General features: G+C 43.3%; 1 non-coding gene across 1 annotated transcript; it reads right to left on the bottom strand.

The window, feature by feature from the left end:
* Positions 1-19,803: 19,803 nt before the first annotated feature.
* On the bottom strand, positions 19,804-19,864 carry LOC116269867. Its single transcript, XR_004177681.1, has one exon. It is a non-coding gene; the product is annotated as a U7 small nuclear RNA (small nuclear RNA).
* Positions 19,865-22,821: the final 2,957 nt, after the last annotated feature.

Below are 22,821 nucleotides of genomic sequence, written 5' to 3'. Positions count from 1 at the left end.
TATTTTATTTTTTTGAGATAAGGTCTTGCTCTTTGCCCAGGCTGAAGTGCAGTGGCACAATCATGGCTTACTGCAACCTCCGCCTCCTGGGCTCAAGCCATCGTCCCACCTCAGCCTCCTGAGTAGCTGGGACTATAGGCATGTGCCACCATGTCCAAGTAATTTTTTAAAATTTTTTTAGAGACAGAGTCTCACCATTTTGCCCAGGCTGGTCTCGAACACTTGGGCTCAAGTGATCAGCCCACCTCAACCTCCCAAAGTTCTGGAATTACAGGCATGAACCGCCTGCCCTGGCCTCTTTGTTATTTTGATCAGAGAAAGTGGGTTTGGCTAAACCAAGTCCAGGCTCTTGGGGAGAAGCCCTTGGGAAGAATAGAAGTGAAAAGGAGGCTTCTCTGAGCCAGTCAAATGCTCTCCAGATCTTCAGACTCTGCTGTTCTCACATCGCTCGGCCCAGATGCACTTAGTTTCTTTGTGGAGTACGTAGAAGCTACAAGGAAGCAGTTTTCACATAAAATCAAGAACAATATTCTAATAAACTGACCACACATGGGAAAAGCGCTTCGAAAAAAGCGAGTTTCTCATCACCAGCCCCTGAGATGGAAGAGATATTGCCATAGTTGTTGTTACGTCAGGGAGGGAATCTAGCTTTGAATTGGTGGTTAGATGAGAAAAACTTCCAGCCTGAGATTTTGTGATTTCATTTATGAGACACTCACGCTTTCACAACTAGGCTTTCAACTGCCACCTGGAGGCTTACTTATAGAAAAGAGAATAAATATTACTACAAATCTGAACCCGAAGAGAACGCTGTTCTTTATCATTTTGAATTTTCAGCTCCACTTGGGCCTACAGCCATCCCTTCCCTAGGTATTTCCAAGGCCAGAATCTTATAACAGACTAAATGTTATGCTCTTGCAATATCAACACAGCTACAGGACAAGGACAGAAACACAGTTAGAGGAGGCTTCTTCTCTTTCTCAGCCTCAGAGATAAGGACGCAAGTCATATACATGATGAAATAAATTACCATGTGAGTTAGAATTTGCCAAACAGCTAATGCAGGTGATTATTGCCATGAAAGTTGAGTCGATGAAGAGATCCCTGTGGTCTGGGGTGGAAGGGCTTTTGGGGAGGGTGTAGAATTACAGCTAGCTCTTGATGAAGAAATAACCTGGGGAAGGTAAGATGGAGCAGGAACAGATGGAGGTGAGTGTAGCTAAAGAGCCTAGGCTTTGGAGTCCAAAAGACTGCATCAAATTTTGAACTGTCTTCACTAGCTGTGACTGTAGCTAGTCTCTTAAAGTCTCTGAGCAGCAGCTTCCTCCTCTTACAACGGGGATACGCTCACCTTTCTTGAAAGCGTGCTGTTTGGATTAGAGATAATATATGTAAAGCAGCACAATAATAAACACTCACACGGCTGTTGGCATTGCTGTGGGTTAGACACTGGGGTGGACCTGGTGTGCGCAGAGCATTTGTGGAAGCACAGGAAGTGAGCCCAAGGCAGTGTTGAATGCTGACAGAACCCATAACTAGGAGTCAGCATACCTCAGTGTGAGTTCTTGATTTCATGTCACCAGGCAAATCACTTTCATTTTCTCCGGGCTTGTCTTTCCCATCTGTACAGTGACGGTATTGGTCTGGAGAAATAATTCTCTACCCTGGCTACATAGTACATGAGGAGACTGAAAATCACCTGGTGACCACTGAACAGGCCCCAGAAACAAAAACTCCTTACCTGAGAATTTAAAGGGAGCAAATATCACCTGGTGACCATGAAACAGGCCAAACTCCCTACCTGGGGAAAATTAGAAGTAATTAGACTTCCCTATTTTCTAAAGCAGGTATCTGGTTCCTCTGGTTTTTGGTAACAGATGTGCTCTGGATTACCTCCTAGCTGAACACGGAGGAGTCTTTGCTGTCATCAACAAAACCTGTTGCACCTACATTAATGTGTCCAGAGAAGTGGAAACTAACGTCCAAGAAATTTTCAAACAAGCCAAATGACTACACACACTTTCCCAAAGTAACCAAAACTGGACCAAAACTTTTACTAATTGGTTTCCAAAACTCACTTGGCTTCTCCCATTCCTTGGACCTTTGTTCCTTGTCATTCTTCTTTTAATATTTGATCCCTGCTTTTTTTTAACATGCTCATTAAATTTATATCTTCCAGATTGCAAAGATTCCACCTACAGATGGCTATGCAATCCCAATACTGGCCAGTAACAGCAACTTCCGTTTGCATGGGGCCTCTTGATGGAATCCGGTTTTCCCTGTCCTGAACAAGTTTTTCATGACCCTTCATTCCCTTCATGACAGAGCAAGAAAGGAAAAAATGCAACCTATGCCTTCAATGCCCCCTTTCAGCAGGAAGTAGCCACACTCCACACCCCTCCTCACTGTGGTGTTTTCCCTTTCTTGAGACCCCAATTGTCAGGCCTCTGAGCCCAAGCTAAGCCATCATATCCCCTGTGACTGGCACATATACATCCTGATGGCCTGAAGCAACTGAAGAACCACAAAAGAAGTGAAAATAATCAGTTCCTGCCTTAACTGATGACATTCCACCACTGTGATTTGTTCCTGCCCCACCCTAACTGATCAATTGACCTTGTGACATTCCTTCTCCTGGGCAATGAATCTCAGGAGCTCCCCATCAAGCACCTTGTGACACCCGCCCCTGCCCAAAAGAGAACAACCACCTTTAACTGTAATTTTCCATTACCCACCAAATCCTATAAAACTGCCCCACCCCTATGTCTCTCCCTTTGCTGACTCCTTTTTCGGATTCGCCCACATGCACCCAGGTGATTAAAAAGCTTTATTGCTCACACAAAGCCTGTTTGGTGGTCTCTTCACACGGATACCTGCAACATTTGGTGCTGAAGTCCCGGGACAGGGGGACTCCTTCAGGAGACTGGTCCCCTGTCCTCACCCATGAGGAGATCCACCTACAACCTTGGGTCCTCAAATCAGCCCAAGGAACATCTCACCAATTTCAAATCAGGTAAGTGGTCTCTTCACTCTCTTCTCCAGTCTCTCTCGCTACCCTTCAATCTCCCTGTCCTTCCAATTCCAGTTCTTTTTCCTCTCTAGTAGAGACAAAGGAGACACATTTTATCCATGAACTCAAAAACTCCAACGTCAGTCATGGATTTGGGAAGAAAGTCTTCCCTTGGTTTCTGATCACTGCAGGGACGCCTGCCTTGATCATTCACCCACATTCCATTGGTGTCTGATCACCGCGGGGATGCCTGCCTTGGTCATTTACCCATGTTTCCTTGGTGGCAAGTCAATCGTGGGGATGCCTGCTTTGGCTGCTCACCCACATTATACCTAGCCCAGCGCTGCTCACCCCTGCCCCCGACCCCGTGTCTCTACCTTTCTCTTTAAACTGACCTCCTTCACTATGGGCAACCTTCTGCCCTCCTTTCCCCCTTCTTCTCCCTTGGCCTGTGTTCTTAAAAACCTAAAACCCCTTCAACTAACACCTGACCTAAAACCTAAACATCTTATTTTCTTCTGTAATACCACTTGGCCCCAATACAAACTTGACAATAGTTTCAAGTGGCCAAAGAATGGTATTTTCGATTTGTCTATCCTATAAGACCTAGATAATTTTGGTTGAAAATTCGGCAAATTGTCTGAGGTGCCTGACATCTAGGCATTCTTTACACATCGGTCCCTCCCTAGTCTCTGCTCCCAACGCAACTCGTCCCAAATCTTTCTTCTTTCTCCCCTGTCTGTTCCTTCAGGCTCCATCCCAAGCTCTGAGTCCTTTGAACCCTCCTTCTCTACAGACCCATCTCAACTTTCCCCCGCTCCCCAGGCTGCTCCTTGCCAGGCTGAGCCAGGTCCCAATTCTTCCTCAGCCTCTGCTCCCCAACCCTATCCTTCTATCACCTCCCCTCCTGACACCTCGTCCTGCTTATAGTTTCGTTCCATGACGAGCCCTCCCCCACCTGCCCAACAATTTCCTCTTACAGAGATGGCTGGAGCTGAAGGCATAGCCAAGGTTAATGCTCCTTTTTCTTTAGCTGACCTCTCCCAGATCAGTTAGCATTTAGGCTCTTTTTCATCAAATATAAAAACCCAGCCCAGTCCATGGCCCATTTGGCAGCAACCGTTAGACACTTTATCACACCAGACTGAGAGAGGCCAGAAGGCCGTCTTATTCTCAATATGCATTTTATTACCCAATCCGCTCCTGACATTAGAAAAAGCTCCAAAAATTAGATTCTGGCCCTCAAACCCCACAACAGGACTTAATTAACCTTGCCTTCAAGGTGTACAATAATAGAGAAGAGGCACCCAGGGGCAATGTATTTCTGAGTTGCAATTGCTTGCCTCCACTATGAGAGAATCCCCAGCCACATCTCCAGCACACAAGAACTTCAAAATGCCCAAACCGCAGCAGCCAGGCATTCCTCCAGGACCACCTCCCCCAGGATCTTGCTTCAAGTGCCAGAAATCTGGCCACTGGGCCAAGGAATGCCCACAGCCCGGGATTCCTCCTAAGCCATGTCCCATCTGTGCAGGACCCCACTAGAAATCAGACTGTCCAACTTGCCCGGCAGCCACTCCTAGAACCCCTGGAACTTTGGCCCAAGGCTCTCTGACTAACTCCTTCCCAGATCTTCTTGGCTTAGCAGCTGAAGACTGATGTGGCCCAATCGCCTCGGAAGCCTCCTGGATCATCACAGACACTTCAGGTAACTCTTACAGTGGAGGGTAAGTCTATCCCTTTCTTAATTGATACGGAGGCTACCCACTCCACATTACCTTCTTTTCAAGGGCCTGTTTCCCTTGCCTCCATAACTGTTGTGGGTATTGACGGCCAGGCTTCTAAACCTCTTAAAACTCGCCCACTCTGGTGCCAACTTGGACAACATTCTTTTATGCACTCTTTTTTAGTTATCCCCACCTACCCAGTTCCCTTATTAGGCTGAGTCATTTTAACCAAATTATCTACTTCCCTGACTATTCCTGGGCTACAGCCACATCTTACTGCTGTACTTTTACCCAACTCAAGGCCTCTTTTACATCCTCCCCTTGTATCTCCCTACCTTAATCCACAATTATAGGATACCTCTACTCCCTCCTTGGTGACTGATCATGCACCCCTTATCATCCCATTAAAACCTAATCACCCTTACCCTACTCAACACCAATATCCCATCCCACAGCAGTTTTAAAAGAGTTAAAGTCTGTTATCACTCGCCTGTTACAACATGGCCTCTTAAAGCCTACAAATTCTCCTTACAACTCCCCTATCTTATGTGTCCAAAAACCAGACAAGTCTTACAGGTTGGTTCATGATCTTTGCCTTATTAATCAAGTCATCTTTCCCATCCATCCTATAGTGCCAAACCCATATACTCTCCTATCCTCAATACCTCCCTCCACAACCCATTTTTCTGTTTTGGATCTCTAAGATGGTTTCTTTACTCTTCCTTTACACCCTTCATCCCACTTCATTTTCACTTGGACTGACCCTGACACCCATCAGTCTCAGCAACTTACCTGGGCTGTACTGCCACAAGGCTTCAGGGACAGCCCTTATTACTTTAGCCAAGCTCTTTCTCATGATTAACTTTCTTTCCACCCTTGTGCTTCTCACCTTATTCAATATATTCATGACCTTCTACTTTGTAGCCCCTCCTTTGAATCTTCTCAATAAGACACCCTTCTGCTCCTTCAACATTTATTCTCCAAGAGATATCGGGTATCCCCCTCCAAAGCTCAAATTTCTTCTCCACCCATTACCTACCTCAGCATAATTTTCATGAAAACACACATGTTCTCTCTGCCGGTTGTGTCCGGCTGATCTCTCAAACCCAAACCCAAACCCATTCTACAAAGCAACAACTCCTTTCCTTTCTGGGCATGGTTGGATACTTTCATCTTTGGATACCTGGTTTTGCCATCCTAACAAAACCATTATATGAACTCACAAACGGAAACCTAGCTGACCCCATAGATCCTAAATCCTTTCCCCACTCCTCTTTCCATTCCTGGAAAACAGCTGTAGAGACTGCTCCCACACTAGCTCTCCCTGACTCATCCCAACCTTTTTCATTACACACAGCTGAAGTGCAGGGCTATACAGTCAGAATTCTTATACAAGAACCAGGACTGTGCACTGTAGCCTTTTTGTCCAAACAACTTGACTTTACTGTTTTAGGCTGGCCCTTATGTCTGCATGCGGCAGCTGCCATCACTCTAATACTTTCAGAGGCCCTTAAAATAAAAAGCTATGTTCCACTTACTCTCTATAGTTCCCATAACTTTCAAAATCTATTTTCCTCCTCATGTTTGACGCATATACTTTCTGCCCCCCTGGCTCCTTCAGCTGTACTCACTATTTGTTGAATCTCCCACAATTACCATTGTTCCTGGGCCAGACTTCAATTCGGCCTCTCATCTTATTCCTGCTACTACATCTGAACCCCATGACTGTATCTCTCCAATCCACATGGCATTCTCCCCATTTTCCCATATTTCCCTCTTTCCTGTTCCCCACCCAGACCACACTTGGTTGATTGATGGTAGTTCTTCCAGGCCAAATCACTAATCACCGGCAAAGGCAGGCTATGCTATAGTGTCTCCCACATCTATCATTGAGTCTATAGCCCTGCGCCCTTCCACTACCTCTCAAAAAGCTGAACTCATTGCCTTAACTTGAGCCATCATTCTTGCAAAGGGACTGCGTGTCAATATCTATACAGATTCTAAGTATGCCCTCCACATCCTTTGCCACCATGCTGTTATATGGGCAGAAAGACGTTTCCTCACTACACAAGGTCCTCCATCATTAATGCCTCCTTAATAAATAAACTCTTCTTAAAGCTGTTCTACTTCCAAGGAAGCTGGGGTCATTCACTACAAGGGGCATCAAAGGGCATCAGATCCCATCGCTCAGGGCAACGCTTATGCTGATAAGGTAGCTAAAGAAGCAGCTAGCATTCCAACTTCTGTCCCTCATGGCCAGTTTTTCTCCTTCTCATCTTTTCACTTTACATTTCCAGTTTTGCCTTACGCAAGGTCTCTTCTTCCTCTGTGGCTCCTCCGCCTACATGTGTGTACCTGTTAACTGAACAGGCACATGTACACTAGTTTTCCTTACCCTCAAAAATCAATTTGCAAATAGCATTGAACAGCTTCCTGTTCCCCTCATGACACCAACACTTCACTACTATTTTGTTTTGTTCTTATTATTAATATAAGAAGACAGGAATAGGCCTTGACTTACTGCTCAAAAAAGACTCTGTATATTTTTAAATGAAGAGTGTTGTTTTTACCTAAATCAGTCTGGCCTGGATATGACAACATTGAAAAAAAAAAAAAAAAAAAACAACCTCAAGGATAGAGCCCAAAAACTCGCCAACCAAGCAAATAATTACACTAAACCCCCTTGGGCACTCTCTAATTGGATGCCCTGCATCCTCCCAATTCTTAGTCCTTTAATACCTGCTTTTCTCCTTCTCTTATTTGGACTTGGGTCTTCCATTTAGTTTCTCAATTCATACAAAACCGCATCCAGGCCATCACCAATCATTCTATATGACAAATGCTCCTTCTAACAACCCCACAATATCACCCCTTAACCCAAAATCTTTCTTCAGTTTAATCTTTTCCACTCTAGGTTCCCACGTTGCCCCTAATCCCACTCAAAGCAGCCCTAAGAAACATCACCATTATCTCTCCATATCACCCCCCAAAATTTTCGCCACCCCAACACTTCACCACTATTTTGTTTTGGTTTTCTTATTAAAATAAGAAGACAGGAATGTCAGGCCTCTGAGCCCAAGCTAAGCCATCATATCCCCTGTGACTGGCACATATACATCCAGATGGCCTGAAGCAACTGAAAAACCACAAAAGAAGTGAAAGTAGCCAATTCCTGCCTTAACTGATGACATTCCACCACTATGATTTGTTCCTGCCTCACCCTAACTGATCTTGTGACACTCCTTCTCCTGGGCAATGAATCTCAGGAGCTCCTCACTGAGCACCTTGTGACCCCTGCCCCTGCCCACAAGAGAACAACCCCCTTTAATTGTAATTTTTCACTACCTACCCAAATCCTATGAAACTGCCCCACCCCTATCTCTCTCCCTTTGCTGACTCCTTTTTCGGATTCAGTTCACCTGCAGTCAGGTGATTAAAAAGCTTTATTACTCACACAAAGCCTGTGTGGTGGTCTCTTCACAGAGATGCATGTAACACCAGTAGGCAGTGGGTAGACATGAGCATGGGGGAATTAAAGGGTCAAAGATTTGATCAAAATATTGGTTGGGGGAAAATGAGGAGAGTGAAAATCACCTGGTGACCACTGAACAGGCCCCAGAGACAAAAACTCCTAATCTGAGGAATTTAGAAGGGAAGAAAGATCAGCTGGTGACCATCAAACAGGTCATACAGAGGCAAAACTCCTTATCTCGGGGAAAATTAGAAGTAATTAGACTTCCCTGCAGGGTGTGGTGGCTCATGCCTGTAAACTCAGCACTTTGGGAGGCTGAGGCAGGCAGATCACCTGAGGTGAGAAGTTTGAGACCAACCTGGCCAACATGGTGAAACCCCGCCTCTAATAAAAAAATACCAAAAAAAAATTAGCCAGGCTTGGTGGCAGGTGCCTGTAGTCCCAGCTATTTGGGAGACTGAGGCACAAGAATTGCTTGAACCCAAGCGGCAGAGGTTGCAGTGAGCCAAGACCTCGCCAAAAGGACTTTCCTATTATCTAAAGCAGGCTTCTGGTTTCAGATTTCTTTCCCCGAAAAAAACCTATAAGTGACTAAAATTTCTATACACCTCTGGAATGCCGAAACTCATTTGACAACCATAAATACCCCTAAGGAAAAACCCATGGAGGGTGGCACTCTCAGTCCTCTCACTGAGGCACCCCGCTGCACCCTTTTGCAACATTCTTCCTTTCTAATAAACTTTCCTTTTTCAAACCTACACTGTTGCCGGTAAATTCTCTTACCAACCCACAAGTCGACCACTGCCGGTGTTGGGGCTCTGAAACCTTGCCTGGCAGTAGAATCATCCAGAGATCTTTAAGAAATCCCAATGGGCTGGGCGCAGTGGCTCACACCTGTAATCCCAGCACTCTGGGAGGCCAAGGCAGGTGGATCGCAGAAGGCAGAAGTTCACAGCCTGGGCAACACGGCAAAACCCCATTTCTACAAAAAATACAAAACTCAACTGGGTATGGTGGTGCATAGCTGTAGTCCCAGCTACTGGGGAGGCTGAGGTGGGAGGATGGCTTGAGCCAGGAAGTCGAGGCTGCAATGACCCATGATCTTGCCACTGCACTCCAGCCTGGGGTGACAGAAGGAGACTGTCTCCTAATGCCTATGCTGCACCCCAGACCAGAGCCTCGGGCTGGGACCCTAGGCAGCAGACTTTTTCAGCTCCCCAAGTGATTCCAAAGTGCATCCAAGATGGAGAGGCATTGGACTAGATAATCTCTAAGGTTTCCTACCATTGTGGCATTAGGAAGCTAGAGAAAAACAACAATGAATGATTATTATATAATGGTTACTACACATTGAGTGGTGTCAAGCACTTCACCTAGAGCTCTATGTGTGCTACTTAATATTCACAGTTAACTTAAGGGGTAGGAATTATACAAATGAAGAAATAAGTTTGAAATTATTTTCATTTCCCCAACATCATGTAACCAAGTGTCAGAGCTAGAATTTTTACACAGTTCTCTCTGATGCCCCAAATGGAAACTTGAAATTATTGCATTCTACTATTTTGCATAACTCTCACATGGCATTGGAAATGGTTTTTTAAAATTTTGCTTACTTGGATGGAGGCAAATGCCTAATGCTTGTGAATGGGTAAAATATTTCTGTGAACTTAGGGGCTTTCACTCTATTTCCAGATAAATATTTCTTGTTAAAATGCCTCCATTTCCAAATATGGGCTGTAACCCTCTTTTTTTGAGACACAGTCTAGCTCTGTCACCCAGGCTAGAGTGCAATGGCATGATCTCAGCTCACTACAACCACAGCCTCCAAAGTAGCTAAGACTACAGACACACACCACCACACCTGGCCAGTTTTTATATTTTTGTAGAGATGGGGTTTTGTCATGTTGCCCAGGCTAGTCTTGAACTCCTGAACTTAAGCAATCCTCCTGCCTTGGCCTCCCAAAGTGTTATTTTTTATTCAGTATCTTCATACTGAAAAAGTCAACTGTGGGGCATGAATGGCCACCAAACAAATGAGTATAAGATGCTGCCATCTTGTGGCATTTTGGGCCAGGCCAAGTGTGTAAGTAAGCATTAGCGAGGACAGCCCAGCACACGAAACTCTAGCCACACCTGCTGTTTTGCCATCTTTCCAGTGCCTTCCTACCGGTAACATCATTTTCTTTCTTCAAATTTAATACTAAGAAGGAATCAATGACAGCAACACGAGAAAATAAATAAGAACTGAGGATCAAATAATAAAGTCCTCTAAGGATCAAATAATAAGACCTTCTCCTTTTTTTTTTGAAATGGAGTCTCGCTCTGTCACCCAGGCTGGAGTGCAGTGGTGCTATCTCAACTCACTGCAACCTCCACCTCCCAGATTCAAGCGATTCTCCTTCCTCAGCCTCCTGAGTAGCTGGGATTACAAGCGCAAGTCACCATGCCCAGCTAATTTTTGTATTTTTAGTAGAGACGGGGTTTCACCATGTTGACCAGGCTGGTCTCGAACTCCTGACCTTGTGATCTGCCTGCCTCGGCCTCCCAAAGTACTGGGATTACAGGCATGAGCCACTGCGCCCAGTCCTCCTTCTAATAACTTGTCTGTATAACCTTTGTCAGGTTAATTTTTCTGGGTCTGAAATTTTCTTATCTATAAAATGGGGACAGTAACACTCATCTCATTAGTATTTTAAGTTCAAATTAGAACACGTGTGTAAAATCCTGGCAAATTGTAGGCATTTGACAAATGTGGCCAAACGTTCCTCCACTTAAGCATTCGTGCTGTTGTGGGTATTGCAATACAAAACCCTCCCTCTGAGTTCCCCCCACCGCCCCCAGCGGTTTCCCCATTACTCATAGCCATTCCAAGATCCTATCAGAGTCTGTATCCTCCAACTCTGCTTATCTCTTACCCCTGGCCCTTTCACCCGCCCGACCCTGGGTGACCTGATACACAGCTCTCTCTCTGGCCTCAGTTTCCAACACCATGCCTCTCCTTCACCCTGCTCTGCCCACTGGCCTCCTCCCTTTTGCTGTTCCCCTGCCTGAAAGGCTCCCCTAGATACTCTCACAAAGTAGCACTAACACAAAAATCCATCCCCAGTCCCTTTCTATCCCCTTTGACCCGTGTAGTTTTAATTTCCAGCACCTCCACCACTCATCTCATATTATATGTTTATTATTTTCTGGCTCCCTGCCCCAACTTAAGCACCTGAAGACAGAGACTTCATCTGTCCCTAGTGCCTTGCACAGTGCCTGGCACAGACTAGGCACTCAATTCATATTCGTTGAGAGAATGAACAAAAACCCCAGGTAAGGGAATCTAGATGGGTGGCCAAGGCCATTTCCGGAGCACTAGTTCTCACAGTTTCAAGAGTCACTGGGAGCTTATTCCAGGACCCCATCCACAGATATCTGAGTAAGGATCTGTAAGTAGGCATTTTAAATGACATCCATGTGAGTCTGAGGCAGTGGTGTGTGGCTCCTTTTGAAAAACACGCTGTGGGGGAACAGATAAGCCTAAGAATGAGTTTACTAGAACAGGGATGCCTTTAGGGCAGTTTCTCAATTTTGGCACTAATAGCATTTGGGACCAAATCAATTCTTTGTCCTGGGTGCTGTCCTGTGCACTGCAGGATGTTTCATAGGATCCCTGGCCTCTGCCTGCTGGATGCCAGTAGCAATCCCTGCTCCCACCTGCTGTGACAATCAAAACTGTCTCCAGACAATGCCAAATGCCCCAAGGGGCAGTGGGGTGGGGTGCAAAATTGCTGCCACCACCTTCCACAGAAAACTATTTCCCTGGAACGTGCAAGGCCCTGGGCCAGTGTGTGTGAGTGTGTACGTGGGTGGGGGGAATGTTAATATTAGCAATATGTTTTAAAAGGTATTGCAAAACTCATGAGCTCATGTGAGCTATGGTGATTTACTGATGAAGATTTAGAATGAGTAGAGAAGAGGTATTCAGGTATTTGTTGTCAAGTCAGTGCACATGAATCTTTTTTTTTTTTTTTTTTTGAGACGGAGTCTCACTTTGTCGCCCAGGCTGGAGTGCAATGGTGCAATCTCGACTCACTGCAACCTCTGCCTCCTGGGTTCAAGCGATTCTCCTGCCTCAGCCTCCCGAGTAGCTGGGACTACAGGCGCCTGCCACCATGCCCGGCTAATTTTTTGTATTTTTAGTAGAGACGGGGTTTCACCGTGTTAGCCAGGATGGTCTCGATCTCCTGACCTCGTGATCCGCCCGCCTCGGCCTCCCAAAGTGCTGGGATTACAGGCGTGAGCCACTGCGCCCGGCTCACATGAATCTTCTTTGTAGTGTCCAGGTGCTGTGTCTTTCTGTTCTGGTTTGAGAACCATCTTTTTATGTTCTGTATTTGCAAATGCACCATTCCTTGCTGGTTTCATAGCTCCCACTCCTGAAGAAGGTAGCAATGCTGTTATTACTCACAATGCCATGACTGTTTGGAACCTGTTTGTATTGAAGCAATATAGACATTTTGGCCTCTGCTGACCCTCAAAACCTTTAACTCATGACACTGAATCATCCACCATACACATGTGGCTCCAGTGACTCTGTTATAAAGATTGTTATCATGCTTCATTGATGACTAACACAAATGCACGTCTTACCCAGAGTCTAAATGGAAATGATAACTACTTTTCTGGTGATATTAAATTATCATTTCAGATTTTTTTTTTTTTTTTTTTTTTTTTTTGAGACAGAGTTTCGCTTTTGTTGCCCAGGCTGGAGTGCAATGGTGTGATCTTGGCTCACCACAACCTCTGCCTCCCAGGTTCAAGTGATTCTCCTGCCTCAGCCTCCCGAGTAGCTGGGATTACAGGCATGCGCCACCACGCCTGGCTAACGTTGTATTTTTAGTAGAGATGGGGTTTCTTCATGTTGGTCAGGCTGGTCTCAAACTCCCGACCTCAGGTGATCCCCCTGCCTGGGCCTCCCAAAGTTCTGGGATTACAGGCGTGAGCCACCATGCCCAGCCTATCATTTCAGATTTTATGGCACAAACACACAACTCACCTTCCAACTATGTCTTCTCTTGAACTCATTAGGCTGTTATCATTGCATTTCCTTGAATGTAATCTTCTTCAATGTCAGTAGAACCCTTTCCTTTCATCAGCAGGCAGAATAGATGAGTGGCCCACCTGCACACGGGTGCTCTGGATAGGAGGTGTCACAGTGTACACAGGCAAGAGTCAGTGGACAGGCCCACACATGCAGCCCAAGCCAAAAGGTCAGTAGTAGAGAAGCAGCAGAAATTCCAAGATATATGAGGGGGAAGATTGACCAAGTGTAAGGTATAGCAACTCAGTGTCTGCTTGTGACAGTCAACCGAAATCTGCATCAGCACCATCCTAATGGTCCAACTTCACATGAGCTAATAAAATAATATTGTGTTGGCCAGCAGGCGTGATCTGCCCCACAGGCTGTCCTTTTGGAAATGTGGCCTGGCCACTGGGCTCTGAGACAACCCCACAGGCACATATTCTGCAGCTCCTCAGGACATCTGTTTGACCCCATGCACTAGGAAGAAGGTTAGAGAGCACTTGAAGGGGAGAAACTGAGTTTGGAGCATCCCACCTGGAGAACACTACTAGTCCCAGCCGGTGCCAGTCAAAAGAGAGAAACTTAAAATTTCAAGGTAGGTACTCCACAGCGGGATGGGGTCCTGTCTGCCCAGGGCCAAGGGTGGTAGTGCTGCACTAGAGCAATGGTGAGTAGTCAGTAGCTTCTTAAAGCGTTCTTTCATGGGAGGGCAAGGTTCACTTGGTGGAGCATTGGGTCTTTAGTAATGGATTATTCCTGGGATGTTAATTATTAATATTATATAGGTTAGCTGGTGGTAAAACATGTAAGATAAAGCTAGAGAAATTTATTTTGCTTTTTTTTAATTTTTAATTTTTATGGGTACATAGTAGGTATATATATATTCATGGAGTGTATAGGATATTTTGATATAGGCATACAATGTGTAGTAATCACATCAGGGTAAATGGGGTATCCATCACCTCAAGCATTCATCCTTTCTTTGTGTTACAAACATTCCAATTGCACTCCCTCAGTTATTCTAAAATATACAACAAATTATTGCTGACTGCAGTCACCCTGTTGTGCTATCAAACACTAGATCCTATTCATTGTATCTAACTATATTTTATATACATTACCCATCCCCATTTCTCACCCACTGGCCTTCTCAGTCTCTGGTAACCATCACACGCTCTGTGAGTTCACTGGTTTTAACTGTTAGCTCCCACAAATAAGTAAGAACATGAGAAGTTTGTCTTTCTGTGCCTGGCTTATTTCACTTAACATAATGTCCTCCAGTTCCATCCATGTTGTTACAAATGACAGGATCTCATTCTTTTTTATGGGTGAATAGTACTCCACTGTGTATATATACCACATTTTCTTTATTCATTCATCTGTTGATGGACATTGAGGTTGCTTCCAAATCTTGGCTATTGTGAATAGTGCTGCAGGAAACAAGGGAGTGCAGATGTCTTCAACATACGGATTTCCTTTGATTATACACCTAGCGATGGGATTACTGGATCATATGGTAGCTCTATTTTTAGTTTTTTGAGGAAATTATATACTGTTCTCCATAGGAGTTATACTAATATATACACCCATCAACAGTGTATGAGGGTTCCCCTTTCTCCACATCTGTGCCAGTGTTTGTTATTGACTATCTTTTGGATAAAATCCATTTTAACTGAGATGAGATGATATCTCATTGTAGTTCTCATTTGCATTTCTCTGATGATAGGTGATGTTGAACACCTTTTTAAACACTTGTTTCCCATTTGTATGTTTTCTTTTGAGAAATGTCTATTTGGATCTTTTATCCAGTTTTTAATCAGATTATTATATCTTTCTCTATTGAGTTATTTGAGCTCCTTATATATTCTGGTTATTCATATCTTGTCAGATGGATAGTTCGCAAATATTTTCTTTCATTCTGTGGGTTGTCTCTTTACTCTGTTGATTGTTTCCTTTGCTGTGTAGAAGCTTTTTAACTTGATGTGATCCCATTTGTCCATTTTTATTTGGTAGCCTGTGCTGATGAGCTATTACTCAAGAAATCCTTACCCAATAGCTACAAATAAAAGCCATCTATGACAGACCCACAAAATACCCCTGCAGAGTTTCCCCAATGTTCTATTTTAGTAGTTTCATAGTTTCAGGTCTTAGCTTTAAGTCTTTAATCCACTTCGATTTTATTTTTGTATATGGTGAGAGATAGGAGTCCAGTTTCATTCTTCTGCATATGGATATCCAGTTTTCCCAGCACCATTAATTGAAGAGACTGTCCTTTCTGCAAGGTATGTTGTTGGCAACTTTGTAAAAAATGTTCACTGTAGTTATATGCATTTGTTTATGAGTTGTCTATTCTGTTTCACTGGTCTATGTGTCTGGTTTTATGCCAGCACCATACTGTTTTGGTTACTATTGCTCTGTAATATAATTTGAAGTCAGGTAATGTGATGCCTTCAGTTTTGTTCTTTTTGCTCAGGATGGCTTTAGCTATTCTGGGTCTTTTGTGGTTCCATATATATTTTAGGATTATATTTCTGTGAAGAATGTCACTTATGTTTTGATAGGGATTGCATTGAATCTGTAAATTGCTTTGAGTAATATAGACATTTTAATAATATTGTTCTTCTAATTCATGAACAGGGAATATCTTTTCACTTTTTGGGTGTCCTCTTCAATTTCTTGCATCAATGTTTCATAGTTTTCATTGCAGAGATATTTCACTTATTTGATTAAGTTTATTCCTTGATATTTTATTTTATTTATAGCTATTATAAATAAGATTATTTCTTTTTTCAGATTGTTCACTGTTGGAATATAGAAATGCTACTGATTTTTGTATGTTGATTTTGTATTCTGCAACTTTACTGAATTTGTTTGTCAGTTTTAGTAGTTTTATGGTGGAGTCTTTTAGGTTTTTCCAAATATAAGCTCTTATCATTTGCAAACAAGGACAATTTGACTTCTTTCTTTTCAATTTGGATGCTTTTTCTTTCTTTCTTTCTCTTGTCTGATTGCTCAGTACTATGTTGAAAACAGTGGTGAAAGTGGGCATCCTTGTCTTATTCCAGAACTTACAGAAAATGCTTTCAGTTTTTCCCCATTCAGTGTGATACCAGCTGTGGGTCTGTCATATATGGCCTTTATTGTGTTGAGGCATGTTCCTTCTATACCCAGTTTGTTGAGGATTTTTATCATGAAAGGATGTTGAATTTTACCAAATGCTTTTTTGGCAGCAATTGAAATGATCACAGGATTTTTGTCCCTCATTCTGTTGATATGATGTATCAAACTGATTAAGTTGAACCATCTTGGTATCCCTGGGATGAATTCCACTTGGTCATGATAAATGATCTTATTAATGTGTTGTCGAATTCAGTTTGCTAATATTTTGTTGAAGACTTTTGCATCAATGTTCACCAAAGATACTGGCCTGGCCTGTAGTTTTCTTTCTTTGTTTTTTGTTTTGTTTTGTTTTGTTTTATGTGTCTGTGTGTGGTTTTGATATCAAGGTAATACTTGTCTTGCAGAATGAGTTTGGAAGTATTCCTGCCTTCTCTATTTTTTGGAATAATTTAAGTTGGATTGGTATTAGTTTTTCTTTAAATGTTTGGTAGAATTCAGCAGCAAAGCCATTGGGCCCTGAGCATTGCTTTGCTGGGAGACCTTTACTACAGCTTTAATCCCATTATTTGTTACTGGTCTATTCAGGATTTGGATTTCTTCATGGTTCAATCTTGGTAAGTTGTATGTGTCTAGAAATTTATCCATTTCTTCTAGGTTTTCCAATTTATTGACATACAGTTGTTCCTAGTAGTCTCTAATGAACTTTGAATTTCTGTCTGTGGTATCAGTTGCAATGTCTTCTTTTTCATCTCTGATTTTATTCATTTGGAACTTCTCTCTTTTTTTCTTAGTCTGGCTAAAGGTTTGTCACTTTTGTTTATCATTTCAAAAATGCAACTTTTCGGCCGGGCGCAGTGGCTCACGCCTGTAATCTCAACACTTTGTGAGGCCGAGGCGGGTGGATCATGAGGTCAGGAGTTTGAGACCAGCCTGATCAACATGGAGAAACCCTGTGTCTACTAAAAATACCAAAAAAGAAAAGAAAAATTAGCCAGGCATGGTGGCAGATGCCTGTAATCTCAGCTACTCTGGAGGGTGATGCAGGAGAATTGCTTGAACCCAGGAGGCGGAGGTTGCAATGAGCTGAGATCGCACCACTGCACTCTAGCCTCGGTGACAGTGCAAAACTCAGTCTCAAAAAAAAAAAAAAGCAACTTTTCATTTTGTTGATCTTTTGTATTGTTTTCTTCATTTCAAATGCATTTATTTCTGCTCTGATCTTTATTATTTCTTTTCTTTTTCTAATTTTGTGTTTGATTTACTCTTGCTTTTCTAGCTTTCTCTCTCTGTCTCTCTTTCTCTCTCTGTCTCTCTCTCTCTTTCCCTCTCTCTCTCTTTTGTATTTTCTATACAGATGGGGTTTTGCCATGTTGCCCAGGCTGGTCTTGAACTCCTGGGCTCAAGCAATCTGCCCACTTCAACCTCCCAAAGTGCTGGCCACAAGGTGTGAGCCACCAAGCTGGCCTTCTAGGTCTTTAAGATGCATCATTAGGTTGTTTGTTTGATGTTTTACCTTTTTTTAATGTTGGCGCTTATTGTTACAAATTTTCCTCTTCATACTGCTTTTGTTGTATCCCATAGGTTTTGGCATGTTGTGTTTCCATTTTCATTTGTTGCAAGAAATTTTAAAATGTCTTTTTTAATTTCTTCATTGACCCATGATCACTCAGGAGCATATTGTTTAATTCCCATGTGTTTGTATAGTTTTCAAAACTCCTTATTGATTTCTGGTTGTATTCCATTATAGTGAGAGAAGATACCTGATATAATTTTTTTTTCAATTTTTTTTTTTTTTTTTGAGACAGATTTTCGCTCTTGTTGCCCAGGCTGGAGTGCAATGGCACGATCTCGGCTCACCGCAACCTCCGCCTCCCGGGTTCAAGCAATTCTCCTGACTCAGCCTTCCAAGTAGCTGGAATTACAGGCATGCACCACCACACCCAGCCAATTTTATTTGTATTTTTAGTGGAGTCGGGGTTTCTCCATATTGGTCAGGCTGGTCTCGAACTCCCAACTTTGGGTGATCTGCCAGCCTCGGACTCCCAAAGTGCTGGGATTACAGGCGTGAGCCACCACGCCTGGGTTTTGTGTTTTTTTTTCAATTTTTAAAGTCTTATTTTGTGGTCTAACATATAGTCTATCCTTAAGAGTGATGTAAGTGCTGAGGAGAAGAATGTGTATTCTGCAGCTGTTGGATGGAATGTTCTGTAAATATCTATTAGGTCCATTTGGTCTATAGTACAAATGAAGTCTGATGGTCCTTTTTTGATTTTCTGTCTGGATGATCTGTCCAATGTTGCAAATGTGGTGTAGAAGGCTCCAGCTATTGTACTGGGGTCTCTCTCTCTCTTCAGCTCTAATAATATGTGCTTTATATGTCTGGGTGCTCCTGTGTTGAGTGCATATATTTTTATAACTGTTATTATCTTCTTGCTAAATTGACCCCTTTATCATTTTACAATGATATTCTTTGTTTTTGTTTTGAGACAGAGTTTCACTCTTGTTGCCCAGGCTGGAGTGTAATGGCTCGATCTCGGCTCACCGCAACCTCTGCCTCCAGGGTTCAAGCGATTCTCCTGCCTCAGCCTCCCAAGTAGCTGGGATTACAGGCATGGGCCACCATGCCCAGCTAATTTTGTATTTTCAGTAGAGACAGGGTTTCTCCATGTTGGTTAGGCTGGTGTTGAACTCCCGACCTCAGGTGATCCACCCACCTCAGCTTCCCAAAGTGCTGCGATTACAAGTGTGAGCCACCGCACCCGGCCTCTTTGTCTTTTTTAAATAGCTTTTGTCCTGAAATCGATTTTGTCTTATATAAATACAGCTACTCCAGCCCTTTCTTTTTCCATCCATTTACTTTCAGTGTTTGTCTTCATAGGAGAAGTGTATTTCTTGCAGGCAGTAGATCATTGGGTCTTGCGTTTTTAATCAATTCAGCCATTCTGTGTCTTTTGATTGAAGTTTAGTCCATTTGTATTCAACGTTATTATTGATAAGTAAGAACTTATTACTGCCATTTTATTTGTTTTCTGGTTGTTTTGTAGTCTTCACCTACTTCTTTCCTTTCTTCCTGTCTTCATTGTAGTGAAGGTGATTTTTTCTGGTGGTGTTTTAAATTCTTGTTTTTTATTTTTTGTGTATCTGTTGTATGTTTTTTGATTTGAGGTTACGAGGCTTGCAGATAATATCTTACAACCCATTATTTTAAACTGATGACAACTTAACACTGATTGCATAAACAAATGAACTAACAAACATGCAATGAGAAAACTTATACAAACTCTACATTTTAACTTCATCTGCTTGCTTTTTACGTTTTTGCTGTTTCTATTTATATCTTACTATATTGTCTATATCTTGGAAAGTTGTTGTAGTTATTATTTTTGACAGGTTCATTTTTTGTGAGGGAGGCTTCCAGTAAAAACAAGAAAGCCTGCTGGACAAATTCTTAAAAAGCTGTAACACTGACAGGTTCGTCTTTTGTCTTTCTACTGAAGATGTGAGTAGTTTACATACCAAAATTACAGTGTTATAATATTCTGTGCTTTTCTGTGTACTTACTACTACCAGTGAGTTTTATATCTTCAGATGACTTCTTATTGCTCATTAACATTCTTTTCTTTCAGATTGAAGAACTCTTGTTTGCATTTCTGGTAGGACAGGTCTGGTGTTGACAACTCCCTCAGCTTTTGTCTGGGGAATTCTTTGTTTCTCCTTTATGTTTGAAGGGTATTTTCACTGGATATACTATTCTAGGATTAAAGTTTTTTTCCTTCAGCACTGTAAATTTGTCATGCTACTCTCTCCTGGCCTGTAAGATTGCCACTGAAAAGCCTGCTGCCATGCATATTAGAGCTCCATTGTATGTAATTTGTTTCTTTTCCGCTTGCTGTTTTTAGGATCCTTTCTTTACCCTTGACCTTTGGGAGTTTGGTTATTAAGTGTCTCAAGGTACTTTTATTTGGGCTAAATCTGTGTGGTGTTCTACAACCTTCTTGTACTTAAATATTGATATCCTTCTCTAGGTTTGGAAAACTATCTGTTATCTCTCTGAATAAACTTTCTACCCAGATCTCTATCTCCTCTTTAAGGCCAATAACTCTTAGATTTCACCCTTTGAGGCTATTTTCTAGATCTTACAGGCATGCTTTCTTCTTTTTAATTCTTTTTTGTCTCCTCTGACTGTGTATTTTCAAATAGCCTGTCTTGAAACTCACTAATTCTTTCTTCTGCTTGATCAGTTCTGCTAAGAGACAGCTGGGACTGGTCGCTGGTGCTTTATTTAGTTCATTCAGTGAGGTCATGTTTTCCTGGATGGTTTTGATGCTTGTGGATGTTCATCGGTGTCTGGGTATTGAAGAATTAGGTGTATATTGTAGTGTTCACAGTCTGAGCTTGTTTGTACCTGTCCTTCTTGGGAAGGATTTCCAGCCATTCGAAGGGACATGGATGCTGTGATTTAAGTTTTTTTATCACTGCTGCCATATCTGCACTAGGGGGAACCCCAAGCCCAGTAATGTTGTGGCTCTTGCAGACTTGTAGAGGTAGTGCTTTAGTGGTCTTGGGTAAGATTTAGGAGAATTCCCTGGATTACCAGGCAGAGACTCTTGTTCTCATCCTTTACTTTCCCCCACAAATGAAGTCTCTCTCTGTCTGTACTGAGCTGACTGGAGCTGGGAGAGGGGTGACATAAGTTCCCCTGTGGTCACCACCACTGGGACTGCCCTGGGTCAGACCTGAAGCAAACATAGCACTGGGTTTCACCCAAGGTCCACAGTGACCATTGCTTGACTACCACTTATGTTCGCTCAAGACCCAAGGGATCTACAATCAGCAGGTGACAAATAGGGCCAGGCTTGTGTCCTTCCTTTTAGGGTGGTAAGATCCCCCTGGTCCTGGGTGTATCCAAAGATGCCATCTCAGAGTCAGAGTCTGGAGCCAAGAACCTTAGAAATCTTATCTACTGCTGCTGAGCTGGCACCCCGGCCACAAAACAAAGTCCTTCCCCTTCTTCACTCCCCTTTCCACAAACAGGAGTCTCTCTTCATGGCCACCACTGCCCTGAGCCTGCAGCAAGTATTGCCAGTCTACCACCAACGTTCACTCAAGGCCCAAAGGCTCTTCAATCAGCTTGTGTAAATGCTGTGAGGCCTGGGACTCACCCTTCAGGGTAGGAGACTCCCCTGTGGCCCAGGGCAGGTCCAGAAATGCCATCCATGAGCTGGAATTGGGGACACCAAGAGACTGCTTGGTGCTCTATCCCACTGTGGCTGAGCTGGTACCCAAGCTACAAGACAAAGTGCCCTTTACCCCTCCACCTTCTTTCTTCAAGTAGCCACCACAGCTAGGAATGTGCTGGGTCACATCTAAAGGCAACACAGCTCTGAGTTTTACCCAAGGCCCAGGGTGAGTAATACCTGGTTACCACTGCTGATTATTCCTTCCCTTTAAGGCAGTGGGTTCCCTTCTGGTCCAGGGTGTGTCTTGAAATGTCATGTGATGGCTAGACCCTAGAATGGGGTCCTTAGGACTCTGTCTGGTGCCCTATCCTACTGTGGCTGAACAGGTATCCAACTTGCAAGACAAAGTCCTCTTTACTCTCCCTTCTCTCCTCAGGTAGAGGGGAGGAGTCTTTCCCAGAGCTGTGAACTGCACTGTCTGAGGTTGGGAGAGGGATGATGTAAGCACTCCCTTGGCCTCCCTGGCTCCATGTACATGTCACAAGTACCCAAGTATGAGTACACTGGCTCCAAGCCCAGCACAGCAATAGGACTTGCCCAGAAATTGCAATCCTTAGGGCCTAGACTGCCTTTACATTTATTTAGGACCCGAGACTTTTACCAAATGGTGGCGGCTTGCCAGAGGTCAAGTTCTGACCACTGGGATGGGCAACATGCCTCTGGCTAGGGCTGATCCAAATGCTCCCTCCATGGGCTCCAGCTGAGTTCTGCCTTGTGTTGCTTTCCACTGTGACAGGGCAGCACTAAGTTTCAATGCGAAGTCCCATAATCACTGCACTCTCCCTCCCACAAGTGCACAGATTCTCTCTCTGTTGGCTATGTAGCCACAGCCAGGCAACGAGAGAGGGGTGCTGTAGGCAATTTGAGACTATTTCTCCTACCCTCTTCAGTGTTTCTTTCCTTAATGTGCTGTTAAAACCAGGTACTATGATTACTTACCTGATTTTTGGTTATAATGAAGGTGTTTTTTGTGTGAATAGTTGTTCAATTTGGTGTTCCTGCAGGGAGGACAATTTCTGGAGGCCCCCACTTGGCCATATTGCTCCCCAGTCTGTATTTCTTTTGCATTTAGTTTTACAGAATCCACTTATTTCCAAAGTTACTTAGGTGAGCAATTTTCTCCCATTTCCTTCATTGAGGTTTTTTCATAATATGGTTGGATTATTTTGTCACGTTCTTTATTT

This window comes from Papio anubis, chromosome 12 (assembly GCF_008728515.1).
Source record: "Papio anubis isolate 15944 chromosome 12, Panubis1.0, whole genome shotgun sequence".
NCBI classification, from domain to species: domain Eukaryota; kingdom Metazoa; phylum Chordata; class Mammalia; order Primates; family Cercopithecidae; genus Papio; species Papio anubis.
The sequence above is the reverse complement of the archived record's forward strand: the minus strand, read 5'-3'. Positions and strand labels throughout refer to the sequence as shown.